General features: G+C 41.5%; 1 long non-coding RNA gene and 1 pseudogene across 2 annotated transcripts in view; both read left to right on the top strand.

Moving 5' to 3' along the window:
* Positions 1–3,601: 3,601 nt before the first annotated feature.
* LOC311608999 (S-adenosylmethionine decarboxylase proenzyme-like) lies at positions 3,602–4,344 on the top strand (annotated as a pseudogene). Its single transcript has one exon. The product of its transcript is annotated as an S-adenosylmethionine decarboxylase proenzyme-like (transcript).
* Positions 4,345–5,969: 1,625 nt separating this feature from the next.
* The window catches only part of LOC311609027, a 54,540-nt gene continuing 46,572 nt past the window's right edge, over positions 5,970–13,937 (top strand). The window contains exon 1 of the long non-coding RNA XR_014783237.1: positions 5,970–6,056. This is a non-coding gene — a long non-coding RNA (uncharacterized lncRNA). The remainder of the gene's footprint in view (positions 6,057–13,937) is intronic.

Raw genomic sequence — 13,937 nt, forward strand, 5'->3', positions numbered from 1 at the left:
GGAACTGTGCGTTCACAGAACATTACATAAGAACTCCTACACTACTGCATTACTCTGCATTATTGATATTTGGGTGAAAAGATAGGGCAGACATCAGTGAAATAAAAATATAGTCTTTGATCGGGCTATAGTTTGAAAATTTCTCACCAAAGTCTTACAAATTTAATGTCCAAGACAACAGTATTGGAAAGTGGGGTCTAATGATAGGTAAATAAGACATAAAAGTTCTTTTGAGAATTAAAAATGTTACTAGAAGACTGAATTATTATAAGAATAATTATTATGAAAGAAGATTCCTCTTTCTGTCACACACACACACACACAGTTTCTGTCCTGGGATAATACATCAAGAAGGTCCTTGGAGCTAGACACAGTAGCACATGGCTGTAATACCAGCACAACAGGAGGCAGAGGCAGGCGGATTGCTGTGAGATTGAGGCCAGCCTGCTCTACAAAGCGCGTCCAGAACAGCCAAGGCTACACAGAGAAACTCTGTCTGAAAAATCAAAACCTATTTTAAAAGAGAGAGAGAGAGAGAGAGAGAGAGAGAGAGAGAGAGAGAGAGAGAGAGACAGAGAGACAGAGACAGAGACAGAGACAGAGAGAGAGAGAGAGAAGGTCCTTGGTAGGTGTAGGTTGAGCCATCCATCTTGGAGTACTTAGATTCTGGGCGAACACATTCTATTTGGAATATAATAATTCACCAGTCTCAGTTGCAGTATTATGTGAGCACAAAATAAGCTAAGGACAAACCCCAAATTTACTTTTTCTATTGAGAAAAGAACAATATTTTTAACAATGTTCGTTATTTCATTATATTTTGTTTGCAAATGTGTGAACTAGAAATTGTTCTAATTTTTGTTTGTTTGTTTGGTTGGTTGGTTGGTTTTTCAGGGCACCGCCTCTCTGTGTAGCCTTGGCTGTCCTATACTCGCTTTGTGGACCAGGATGACCTCGAACTCACACACCTGCCTCTGCCTCGCAAGTACTGGAATTAAAGGCGTGCGCCACCACGCCCGGCTTGTTCTTCTAATCTCAACTATACATTTCTCTTGTTTTAAGACAAGACTTGAGATCTATTTCTGGACGCTGAGACCATATTATGTCGGCAAGGAGATTTGTAAGACATTCCTAAGAGAGAAGAGCTCCATTCGTAACATAAATTTGAAGTTTTAAGGGTAAAAGTCTCAAATCTACCTTAGGAGGTAGATGCTCATAGATGAGGACATGTAAGAGAGGTGTCTGCCTAACACAGGCACTATGGTTGTTAAATCAAATGAGCCACTGGGGAGTTTATTTATGGATAGTTTTGTGGTCCTAGCCATATCGGTCTACATGATAAATCATGTCACTGTTAATATCTCTAGCTAGCAATTGGTACATCCCTTGGTACTGGGTTACTATTACTAGATTTCCATAACAAAACACCACAGGAGACATGATAGGCTGAGGTAAAATGGTGGGTAATCAGGACAGATGCTGGAACTTGCTGCTGGACTCCAGGTGCTGCTGAGACTGGTATGAAAGAATAGGGGGATAGAAGGACGGAGGGGGGGCGGTTCAGGAGCCCCACAAGAAGACATTCAAGGCCTGCGGATCTGGACCCAGGTGGTTCTGCACAAACTGTTGCACCAATCAAGGGCAATGCATGCAGTAAACCTAGTTCCCCTGTTCACATATAGCCAATGGACAGCATATTCCCCACACTTGTGGGGAGAGCAGGGACTGCCTCTGACGTGAACTCTGGAGCCCCTGATTTGATCACTTCTCCTTAGCGGAGAGGCCACACAGAAGAAGCAGAAGCAGGTTATCTGGATGAGACCTGATTGGCTGTGGTCATATGCGGGGGAGGAGGTCCCTTTCAGTCAGAGGTCTAGGGGAGGGGAATAGGGAAATAGAGGGAGGGAGGATGCAAATAGGAAGATAAGAGCAAGAGGATAACAACCAGGATGTAATGCGAGTAAATTATTTTTTTAAAAATGGCCACAAACTGAGATTTTGTTTGTTTTTCTTTTTTGGTTTTTTGAGACAGGCTTTCTCTGTGTCACCTTGGCTGTCCTGGACTCTCTTTGTAGACCAGGCTGACCTCTAACTCACAGCGATCTGCCTGCCTCTGCCTCCCAAGTGCTGGGATTAAAGGCGTGCACCACCACGCCTGGCTTGTTTGTTTTTTGAGACAGGGTTTCTCTGTGTAGTTTTGGCTGTCCTGGACACACTTTTTTAGACCAGGTTGACCTCGAAATCACAGAGATCCACCTGCCTCTGCCTCCCCAAGTGCTGAGATTATAGGCGTGTGTCACTGTGCCCAGCACAATGATTCTGGTTTTTTGTTGTTTTGTTTTGTTTTGTGTCTTTTCTTTGTGTGTGTGTGTTTGTGTGTGTGTGTGTGTGTGTGTGTGTGTGTGTGTGTATGTGTGTGTGGTTTTTCTAGATAGCCCTGGCTGCCCTGGCTTTGTAGAACAGGCTGACCTCAGATCCACCTGCCTCTGCCTCCCAAGTGCTGGGATTACAGGTGAGCACCACCACATTTGGCTCAATTTTATTTATTATTATTATTATTATTATTATTATTTATTATTATTATTACTGTATTTATTCACTCTACATCCCTCCCAAGTCCCATCCCTGCTCTTCTACCAGCCCCACCCTCTTCCCCTCCCACCTCCCCCTCTCCTATTCCTAAGTAAAAGAGAGGCCCCCTCCCATACACCCATCCCAGCTCATCAAGTCCAATCAAGACTCAGCCCTCTCCCCCTGTGGCCTGGCGAGGCAGCCCCTTGAGGGAGGAGTGATCAAAAAATCAGGCTCCATAAACTCCCAAAACAGTACAACCAACTGGGGATCAATTGATCAAGCAATAGTCCCTGTGATGGTCAAAAAGGTTTTATGAACAACTAGACAACATGTTATATATTCATCCTTGGTGGTGGCGTTGGTGGGTTTTGACTTTAAAGCAGGATGTTACTATAGCCAAGACTGGCCTTGAATGCACAATGTGGCCTAGCCTAGTCTGACCTGGAATCCATGAAAATCATCCTGCCCTGTCTTTTGAAGTATTGGTGTTACCTGTTTAAGTGTTGAAGTTGTAACCACCATGCTTGCTTTCTTGCTTACCCTGTATGGCCAGCAACATTGGCCAGAGCTCATTCAACTCTCTCAAGCGAGAAAACAGAGAGAGCTACAGGAGACTGAACTGTATCTGCGTCTATTTCCAACAGACTCGCGTTTAACTTTTGCTCACAAAAATACCTGGGAAATTTTTATTAGTCATTTTTTAAAAGTTAAACAAACAAACTAACTAACTAACTGAGTAAAGGAACCTGAACTTCAGTAACACAGCTGGACGATCCGCAGTGGCAAAGGGAGGACAGACTTAATTTAGTTGATTTCTGTGGTTATTGCTTCTTCGCTAGTCTTACAGTGATGAAAGGCACCCATTTGTTTTTCAAAGGGACAAAGAAAATGTTCAAGGTCTGGTTCTGCAGACAGGAGAACTGGGAACCTTCGCATCATCCCAAGACCTGAGTGGGATGCCCTTTTGAAGGATGCGCAATGTTCAATCATACATGTGAAAAAGACTGACAAGCAGGAAGCTTATGTACTCGGTGAGGGTACCATGTTTGTCTCCAAGTGGCAGTTTATTTTGAAGACATGGGTTACCAACCACCCTCTTATTGCAAGCACTGTTTCCCCTGTTGAAGCTTGCTAGGGATTACAGTGGGATTGGCTCAATTCAAAGCTTATTTTATTCTCCTAAGAATTTCATGAAGCCTTATCACCAAGGGCATTTCACCATTGGAATTTCCAGGAAGAAATAGAGTTTCTTAATGCAATTTTTCCAAATGGAGCCGGACAGAGAGCCACGTCATCAGTCAGTCTGATCAAACCCTGGAAATTCTGATGCGTGAGCTTGACCCAGCAGTTATGAACCAGTTCTACATGAAAGATGGTATTACTGCAAAGGACGTCCCTCGGGAGAGTGGAATTCCTGACCTGATACCATGTCTGTCAATGACGCCACTCTACTCAATCCTTGTGGCTACTCCAAGAATGGAATGAAATCGGATGGAACATATTGCACTATTCACATCACTTCAGATCCCAAATTTTCTCAAGTCAGCTTTGAAACAAGCCTTAGTCAGACCTCCTATGATGAAAGTTATGGAAGTCTTCAAGCCAGGAAAACTCGTGACCAACTTGTTCTTTAGTCAGTTCTAAACGTCCCACGGTGCGCTCTTCACCCCAGAAGGTTTTAAATGTACTGATTGTCACACTGCTATGTTCAATGACTACAATTTTGTTTTTACCAGTTTTGCTAAGAAACAGCAACAACAGCAGAGTTAAGAAATATGAACAAAACACACAAGAAGTGAAGACACATAGGAGGTGGTGGCTGCTTTGTAGATGTTGATTCTGGGTGGGGGAGGGGTGATGCTTTCCATGACCACCACTGTGAAGTCTCAGAAAGCCATTAAGTGTAATGATGGTGGAATCGTTCTGAAGTGTATGCATTATCATATTAAGGAATTAGGTATCTTGTGCGAATGCTGTCTTCTGTGTTTAGGTGTTCTACATCTCTTTGTATGGAATTGAAGTAAACATAGAAAAGAACTTTGACAGTACGAATCTTTATGACGCTTGTGAAAATGATTCAATCTGGTTTATGCACCGTGTAATATTTCTACAGGCATTCTCGAAAATCCCCCACAGACAAAACTTTCGTCCTCATTAGATTCTGGCCTCAGCAGACCATCTGAGACTGTTCCATCGCTACCAGAGTTTTTACATCCAGTTACCTGCTCTTTCTAGAACATATTTTCTACTAATGTTACTCAAAACCAATTTTACTTCATACAGGTGTTTAATGCAATGGCAATGAAAATGGTTCTTCCACAAGCTGAGTCCTTGTAAGAAAATCATTCCGGTTACTTATTTGGTGTTGTGCTGTTTTAATAGTTGTTCCGGCATTTAAAGTCCTCTGATTGGTTTCTCCTCTCATCACACTGTCCTCCCTTTTCTCTCAACTCCTCAACCCTGATATAACAATACACTGCTACACCGTGGCCTTTTGGTTTTTATTTTTGTTTTTCAAGACAGGATTTCCCTTGTAGTCTTGCCTGCTCTGGACTCTCTTTATAGATCAGGCTGGGCTCGAACTCATAGAGATCCGCCTGCCTCTGCCTCCAGAGTGCTGGGACTAAAGGCACGAGCCACCATGCCTGGCCACTGTGGGGTTATATAGCAATCTCGAACCCCAGAGGGGAGACTTAGAGATAGTCCCTGGCTTAATTATTTTCTAAGTCATGAAGAGTGTGTCCTCCTTTTTGCCATGAACTTCTGTGAAAGAGAAATGACAAAGCTGAATGTATCAAATGAAAAGAATTGCATGTCCGGGGGTGACTAATGGGAGAATCCATTAAGGAAAAACCTCTCGTGGGCAGGATGGTGAGAGCCTTTAATCCCGGTACTTGGAGGCAGAGGCAGGTGGATCTCTGTGAGTTCAAGGCCAGCATGATTTACAGACAGAGTTCCTGGACAGCCAAGGATACACAGAGAAACTCTGTGTCGGGTGGGGGAGGGGACCCCCATGGAAACAATAGGCTAGGCAGTGCACTTTAATTAGCTTTAATGGAGTGCCTATGATACCTTCACCAACTTACTGAGTAGTGATAGGAGGATGTTCACTAAATCAAAGCAGAACGTTAATCCTAAATGTTCTGACCTTGGTAAGTGCACTTGCCTTTTACCTTTAGCCACCTTTGCGCCCCCCCAATCTCTACCAAAGGAAATGTTAATGTAAAGGAGAGTCCAGAGTTTCCATCTGAGACTTAAACGCTATAGGTTTTGCTTCCTGGTTTCTTGTCATGCATGTGACTGTTCTGACTTCACCTGCTTCCGTGTGGTCTTCTGGTCACCATGGCAGTCATATGACCAAACAAATGGCTAACCAGCTACCCAGGCTACTCAGCTAGAGTGAATGTGTAAGGATATAAAACAGCACAGTGTTCTGAAAACAGTTAGTGGCGGTGGAAGTGTGTGCCTTCAGGAGTCGGCAGGTTAGTGGCATTCGCAAATACTGTGGGACTTAAACAGCTGAGAAAGAGAAAATGGACTAATTTTGTATTTATTACCCTTGTTCTATTTTCTTGGTAGTTTCAATGTTATCAGTCCGATTCTGAAACTGGACTGGGGCAGTGATGTTTTGTTCCTTCCGTATTTATAATGAAACATCTTTTTAGCATTTCTAAGCATATAGAATCTACTTGGCTTGAAGTCAAGTGGTTGGAATCTGTCTAGCTTTTTTTTTTTTTTTTTCGTTTTTCGAGACAGGGTCTCTCTGTGTAGTCTTGGCCATCCTGGACTCACTTTGTAGACCAGGCTGACCTCGAACTCACAGCGATCCGCCTGCCTCTGCCTCCCGAGTGCTGGGATTAAAGGCGTGCGCCACCACGCCTGGCCCCTGTCTAGCTTTTGACTTGACGCATGCTGTTGATGGAATACGTCATTGGGGGAGGCTTTCAGTCAATGTTATCAGTCCGATTCTGTAATGAGCACAGCACCCAGTGTTTTGAACTGCTATTTGGAGGGCCAGTGCATATTTAAGCTGCATTTTGGGTTTTTTGTTTTGTTTTATTTTGGTTTGGTGTGGTTTTTGTTTTTGTTTTTCGAGACAGGATTTCTCTGTGTAACAATCCTGGCTATCCTGGACTCACTTGTGTAGACAAGGCTGGCCTCAACTCATGGGGATCTACCTACCTCTGCCTCCCAAGTGCTAGGGTTAAAGGCGTGCGCCACCACGCCGGGCTTAAACTGCATTTGTTTGTTTGTTTTTTTGGTTTGGTTTGGTTTCTTGTTGTTGTTGCTCTTTTTTTTTTAAATTTAAGTAATTTCTTCAGACTACATCTCAATTGTTGTCCCCTCACATGTATCTTCCCGTTCCCTCTCCCCCTCACCCCCTCACCCCGGTCTGTGACAGAAGAGGACCTCGTCCCCCACTATAAACTGCATTTTATAACCCAGTAGATTTTGGCTTGAGGTCTGCTCCTCCATCTTACAGAATTAAGAATTCTAATGTTGAAACTAGCATAGGTTTTTGTGGAACAAAGCCTAGAAAACAAACAGTATATTGAACAGTTTCAGTGCCATAATTTCTCTTTCATTGTGCTAGACTTTTAATCAGTTGAAATGTATTTCTGTGGCACAATGTAACCTTAAATTAAAGTTTGATTCATTGTCTAGTTCAAAAGAAGAAGAAAGCACTATGTTTGGCTTAAGACAACTGTCTTTCACCCTGAATGTCTTTCCCTGATCCTGTCATAAATTCTATGGCCACACCTCACCGCCAAAGTCCTTATCCTATACTGGCTCTAAGTGCTCCAGGAGCAGCTCACATCTGGATCAGCTTAAACCAGACACACTAGATGACTGTGTGCTCCTGACTGTTGGGACCGTCTTTCCCAAGTACCTCATTAAATATGGTTCCTCTTGTTGATCTCTCTTTTGTCAGTTTAGTTTGAAGCCCAGAAGGGTGTCAGTAGGGCATTTTTTTTTTTTTTGCATCTCCTTTCAGTCGATAAAACCTGTAGATGGGCAGAAAGTCAAACTAGTCAGCTGGTACTGACTACTCCAATTCCAGGAAGGCAGGAGAAGCGGCAGGGTTACGTGAGGTCGGTTGAAAAACTTGGCAGTCGAAGAAGGAATTGTGCTATTGAAATTCCAGTAATAGTTTAGTAAGTCAGATCATGTCCAAATGACCTTGCCTAGAAATTCTTGGGCAGCTATTTCTTGGGCAGACCCTTGGGTAAAAGGAAAAGGCATACCACTTGTATGTAAATAGCATAAAATTAAAATATATGTTAAGGTTATAGAAGTCAGAGAATATACTCCAACCTTGCAGAAATAAAAGCCTTAAATTCTAGTTAAAAATGCCATTCAGCTTCGCATTTAGAATAATGACATTTACACTGCATGACGGTCGTTGGACATAATTCAAATGAACTTATAAATAAAATAATGCAAATTATAGGAATATGTTCATTCCTACTTCACAGCTTCAGACACTGTTAATATATGTGCCTCATGTCATCTTGTACGAGAAGTGGATCTGACAATCTACTAATATCTCTGCTTATTAATTTGGTCTATTGTTTTTCATTTAAAAACTCACAGAGCTTTTTAATGTAAGGTTTGGTTTGATAGTTCTGTTCAAATCTGCCACAGCACTATGATGCTATAATACTCTTCTTGTCTGTATCGGATACAATTCAAGACATCCACTGATCCCCACATGGCTTGACTTCCATTCCATCTTTTACCAAACTCTAGGCTTCCGTTCTTTCTCCTCGCCATCTTTTCCCCTCCAGGCTGCCAATGTGTACAGATTGCCTTCTCTGAAGTTTTTTTGTTTTGTTTTGTTTTATTAATTCTAATAAAATTGTACTTGGACTTCCTTTTGAGTCCATCTTTTTTATTTTATTTTGTTTATTATGTTTCTTTTTAACATATACATTTATATTATTACACATGAATAAAATAAACTACATACAGCAGGAAGAACCACAAGGCAATCAGGAATTATATAAGTGTTAAATTCACAGTGATCTGGCTATTTGTATTTGTCAAACTTGAAATGAGCATCTTTTTTAGCTTGTTGGGTCTAAATTTCTGAATAAAAAATCACTATCTATCATATCTCATCTCCACTGACTTAAAACATCTATCTTGATCTAAAAACATCTTAACCTCTAACCAACTGAGCTTAATTGTAAAACTAATCTATCTGGTCTTCAACCCCACCAGAGACTTGAGAAGGAATAAAACTTAATTACCTGACTAGCAGCTTCCAAAATTAAGGAATGACTGAGACAATTTACTGTGTGAACAGTCACCCAAAACTTTCTAATAATCTTAGATTTGAATTCTGTACCAATGTATCAGAATTATACTTATTTTGCATCGATATACAAAATTCTATATTAATTAATTAATTAACAATAACCTGATTTGTGAGTAACAAGGCCTTGAGTTGAGAAGTAGATTCAATAATCTACCTTTTGTTCTATCCTCCCTATATATTTCTATACCTCCCACTTTCTTTCTTTTCACCTCCTATCCCCTTATCTACAAAAGAAAGATAAAGGAAAAGAGAAATGTCTCTGAGTGCAACCTAGTTATCTGTCTGTATAAGACCCATAATAACTTATAACCAACTCCCAATGAAAAATAATCATCTGTAGACCAAGAGAGCTAACAGACACCTACCCAACCCTCCTTAGAGGAAATGGAGTGCCATTCTCTTACGGTTTCTTCAGGCTCATTTAGGGAGAATAATAGTTTTGAAGGGGCCCCCAAAATTAGGGAAATGGTCAAGCAAGCCAGGGACAACATTTGTGGTCCATTTTCTTTCTTTCTTTCTTTCTTTCTTTCTTTCTTTCTTTCTTTTTTTTTTTTCAAGACAAGGTTTCTCTCTGTGTAGCCTTGGTTGTCCTGGACTTGCTTTGTAGACCAAGCTGGCCTAGAACTCACAGTAATCCGCTTACCTCTGCCCCCCAAGTGCTGGGATTAAAGGCATGCGCCACTACCACCCGGCTTGTGGTCCATTTTCTAAATGTTGAGAAATTCCAGGGCTAACAGGAGTCCTGTGTGGGACAGTCTGAACTGCTGGACCAATTGGGATCAGAGACTTTCTACAACACTGTCCTGGGAGCTGTTCTGTTCTGATGGATAACAGCAACTGAGGCACCTGTGGATGGAACATGAAGGATGCAGGATGTCAGTGTCCAGCATGCTGAGAGGAATGAATCCTGTGGTGTCTGATCCAGTATCAGTACCTGGTCCTTTCGTTCTGAAAACATTTCTCACAAGCATTACACAGTTCTAACATTATAATTGTATGAGGTGTGCAGGATGCACAGAACAATTAAGGCTGGTTCTCTGCTCATTGTATGAGCAGAAGTAAGACATCTGCAAATCTTCCTTCATGCCATACTAAGAATGGCCTCTAATTATAAGTCACAGAGAATTTGTGACCAACATGAAGCCTTGTCTATGCATAGACATTCCGATCTCAGCCAGTCTCAGAGATATTTCCATGTAGCGGAATTAGGAATGTAAGGTACCTGCTTGATCTACAGTTTGAATTCTTTACATCCCAATTGCTGCCCCTTCCTTAACACCTCCTGATCCCACCCCTCCCTCATCCCCTCCCAATTCCATCCCCTCCCTCATCCCTTTTCCCTTGCTTCCCTAGTCCTTTGAAAAGGGAACTTTCTTCCCCTAACACCTAACCTCAGCTTATCTAGTGTCCTCTGTACTGCTTGTAACCTCTTTCTAAGTGGTCTGTAAAGGCTAACCTGCCGGGGTTGAAAGTGAACACCATTAAGGGGCCTGAGTCCGTGTCAGAAGTACTCCCTACTTTCCATATTGTGGAATGCACAAGGAGACTGTGCTGCCTGTCTACTACATCTGAGCAGAAGGTCTGGGTCCACATCCTACATGGACCTTGGTTGGCACATCACTCTCTTGTATTGTAATTTGGTTAACCTGAATTAAGTAGCTAACTTCCGTTTTTGAGTGATAATATACCATGTGTGTTTTTCTGGATCTGAGTTTACCTCACTCAGGATGATTGTCTCTAGCTCTATCCATTTGCCAGAAAATTTCAAGATTTCTTTGTTTTTGATACCTGAATAGTATTCCATTGGGTAAATGAACCATAGATTCTTTTTAAAATTTATTTAATTAATTTATTCAGATTACAACTCAATTGTTATTCCATCACTTGTATCTTGCCGTTCCACTCTCCCTCCCGCTTTCACCATATTACCCTCCCCTAGGTCAAAGACTGAAGAGGACCTCCTCTCCCACTGTACGGTCATAGGCTATCAAGTCTCATCTTGGTAGCCTGCTTATTCTTTCTTTGAATGCCACAAGGCCTCCCCACCAAGGGGAGGTGGTCAAATATGGAGCACCAGAGTTTATGTCAGAGTCAGTCCCCTCTCTCCACATAACTGTGGAGAATGTCCTGTCCATTGGAGAGATCAGAGTAAGGATTCGATGTTTACTATTTATATTGTTCTTGGTTAGTGCAATAGTTTGAACAGACACCCTTGGGCCCCAATCCACCTGTCACGATGCTCTTCTTGTAGGTTTCTAGGATCCTCTGGGTCCTTCTATTTCCCCATCTCCTATATTTCTCTTACCTAGAGTCCCAATAGGATGTCCTCACATCTATCCCAATCTCCTGGTAAGTGAAGACTTTTGTGGGACATGCCTTTTGGGCTAGTGCCCAATTATAAGCGAGTATATATCACGTGAGTCTTTCTGCTTCTGGGTTAACTCACTGAGTATGATAATTTCTAGTTCCCTCCATTTCTCCACAAATTTCGGGATTTCCTTGTTTTAAATAGCTTCGTAGTATTCCATAGTGTAAATGTACCACAGTTTCTTTATCCATTCTTCAACTGAGAGACATTTAAGCTGTTTCCAGGTTCTGGCTATTATGAATAAGGTTGCTATGAACATAGTTGAGCATATGTCCTTTTTGTGTGGTGGAGCATTTTCTGGGCATATTCCAAAGAGTGGAATAGCTGGGTCTTGAGGAACTCCTATTCCCAGTTTTCTGAGAAAGCGCCAGATAGATTTCCAAAGTGGTTGTACAAGTTTGTATTCCCACCAGCAATGAAAAAGTGTTCCTCTCTCTCCACATCCTTGCCAGTTGTGTTGCCACTCGAATTTTTTATCTTAGCCATTCTGATGGGTATAAGACAGAATCTCAGAATCATTTTGATTTGCATTTCTCTGATGACTAAATCTGTTGAGCATTTCTTTAAGTGTTTCTCAGCCATTCGATATTCCTCTGTTGAGAATTCTCTGTTTAGTTCTGAGCCCCATTTCTTAATTGTGTTACTTGGTTTGGTGGTGTTTAATTTCTTGAGTTCTTTATATATTTTGGATATTAGCCCTTTGTCAGACGTAGGGTTGGTGAAGATCTTTTCCCATACTGTAGGCCGCCGTTTCGCTCTGTTGATTGTTTCCTTTGCCTTACAGAAGCTTTTCAGTTTCATGAGGTCCAATTTATTAATTGTTCATCTTCGAGCCTGAGCTATTGGTGTTCTGTTCAGGAAGTTGTCTCCTGTGCCAATGAGTTCAAGTCCCTTCCCCACTTTTCCTCCAACAGATTTAGGGTGTCCAGTGTTTTTAAATATATTTTACTAATTTATTCATATTAGATCTCAATTGTTATCCCATCCCTTGTATCCTCCCATTCCTCCCTCCCTCCCATTTTCCCCTTACTCCCCTTCCCTATGACTATGACTGAGGGGGACCTCCTCCCCCTGTATAGGTTCATAGGGTATCAGGTCTCTTCTTTGTAGCCTGCTATCCTTCCTCTGAGTGCCACCAGGCCTCCCCATCCAGAGGACATGGTCAAATATGGGACACCGGGGTTTGTGTGAAAGTCATACCCCACTCTCCACTCAACTGTGGAGAATGTCCTGTCCATTGACTAGATCTGAGTAGGGGTTCGAAGTTTACTGCACATATTGTCCTTGGCTGGTGCCATAGTTTGAGCAGGACCCCTGGGCCCAGACCCACATGTCATAATGTTCTTCTTGTAGGTTTCTAGGACCCTCTGGATCCTTCTGTTTCCCCTTTCTCCCTTGCTTCTCTCACCTAGAGTCCCAATAGGAAGTCTTCCCCTCTGTCCCACTTTCAAGAATGTCCACTTTTAAGTTCGGGTCTTTAATCTATTTCTGTGCACAGTGATAAATATGGGTCTATTTGCATTTTTCTACATGTAGCCATCCAGTCACACCAGCACCATTTGTTGAAGATGCTGTCTTTTTTTCCATTGTATGGATGCTAGTACCATGCTGTTTTTATTACTCCTGTTCTATAGTACAGCTTGAGAGCTGGGATGGAGAATCCTCTCAAGGATCTTTTATTGTCTAAGATTGTATTAGCTCCTCTGAGTTTTTTGTTTTTCCATATGAAGTTGATAATTGATCTTTCAAGTTCTGTAAGGAATTTTCTTGGAATTTTGATGGGAATTGCATTGAATCTATAAATTGCCTTTGATAAGATGAACATTTTTACTATGTTGATTCTCCTGAAACACAAACATGGGAGGTCTTTCCATCTTCTGATATCTTCTTCTATTTCTTTCTTTAGAGATTTGAAGGGTGTTTTTTTTGTTTGTTTGTTTTGTTTTTGTTTTTGTTTTTGTTTGTATAAGTCTTTCACTTGTTTGGTTAGAATTACATCAAGATACTTTATACTTGTAGCTATCATGATGGGTGTAGTTTCCCTACGTTCTTTCTCAGCCTGTTTTTCATCTGTATAGAGAAGTGCTACTGATCTTTTTTGAGCTGATTTTGTATCCAGCCACATTGCTGAAGGTGTTTATCAGCTACAGAAGTTCCTTGGTGAGAGTCAGGTGTTGAAGTCTGCCTATATTAAAGTGTGAGCTTCAATGTGTGATTTAAGCTTTAATAATGTTTCTTTTGTGAATGTGGGTGCTCCTGTATTTGGGGCATAGATGCTTAGAATTGAGACATCATCTTAGTGTATTTTCCCTTTGATGAGTATGAATTCTCCTTCCCCATCTCTTTTGATTAGTTTTGGTTGCAAGTCTATTTTATTAGATACTAGAATGGCTACTCCAGCTTGTTTCTTTGGTCTGTTTACTTGGAATACCTTTTTCCAGCTCTTTATTCTAAGGTAATGTTTATCTTTATTGGTGAGGTGTGTTTCTTGTATGTAGCAGATTGATGAGTCCTATTTTCGTATACATTCTGTTACCCTGTGTCTCTTCATTGGGGAGTCGAGGCCATTGATGTTGAGTGATATTAATGACTACTTGTTAATCGTTCCTATTATTTTGATGCTGGTAGTGGTACAGCGTGTGTGTATGAGCTTCCTTTCTTTTGTTTTTGTGG

Source organism: Acomys minous (genome assembly GCF_964271855.1).
Source record: "Acomys minous genome assembly, chromosome: 11".
In the NCBI taxonomy this organism is placed as follows: domain Eukaryota; kingdom Metazoa; phylum Chordata; class Mammalia; order Rodentia; family Muridae; genus Acomys; species Acomys minous.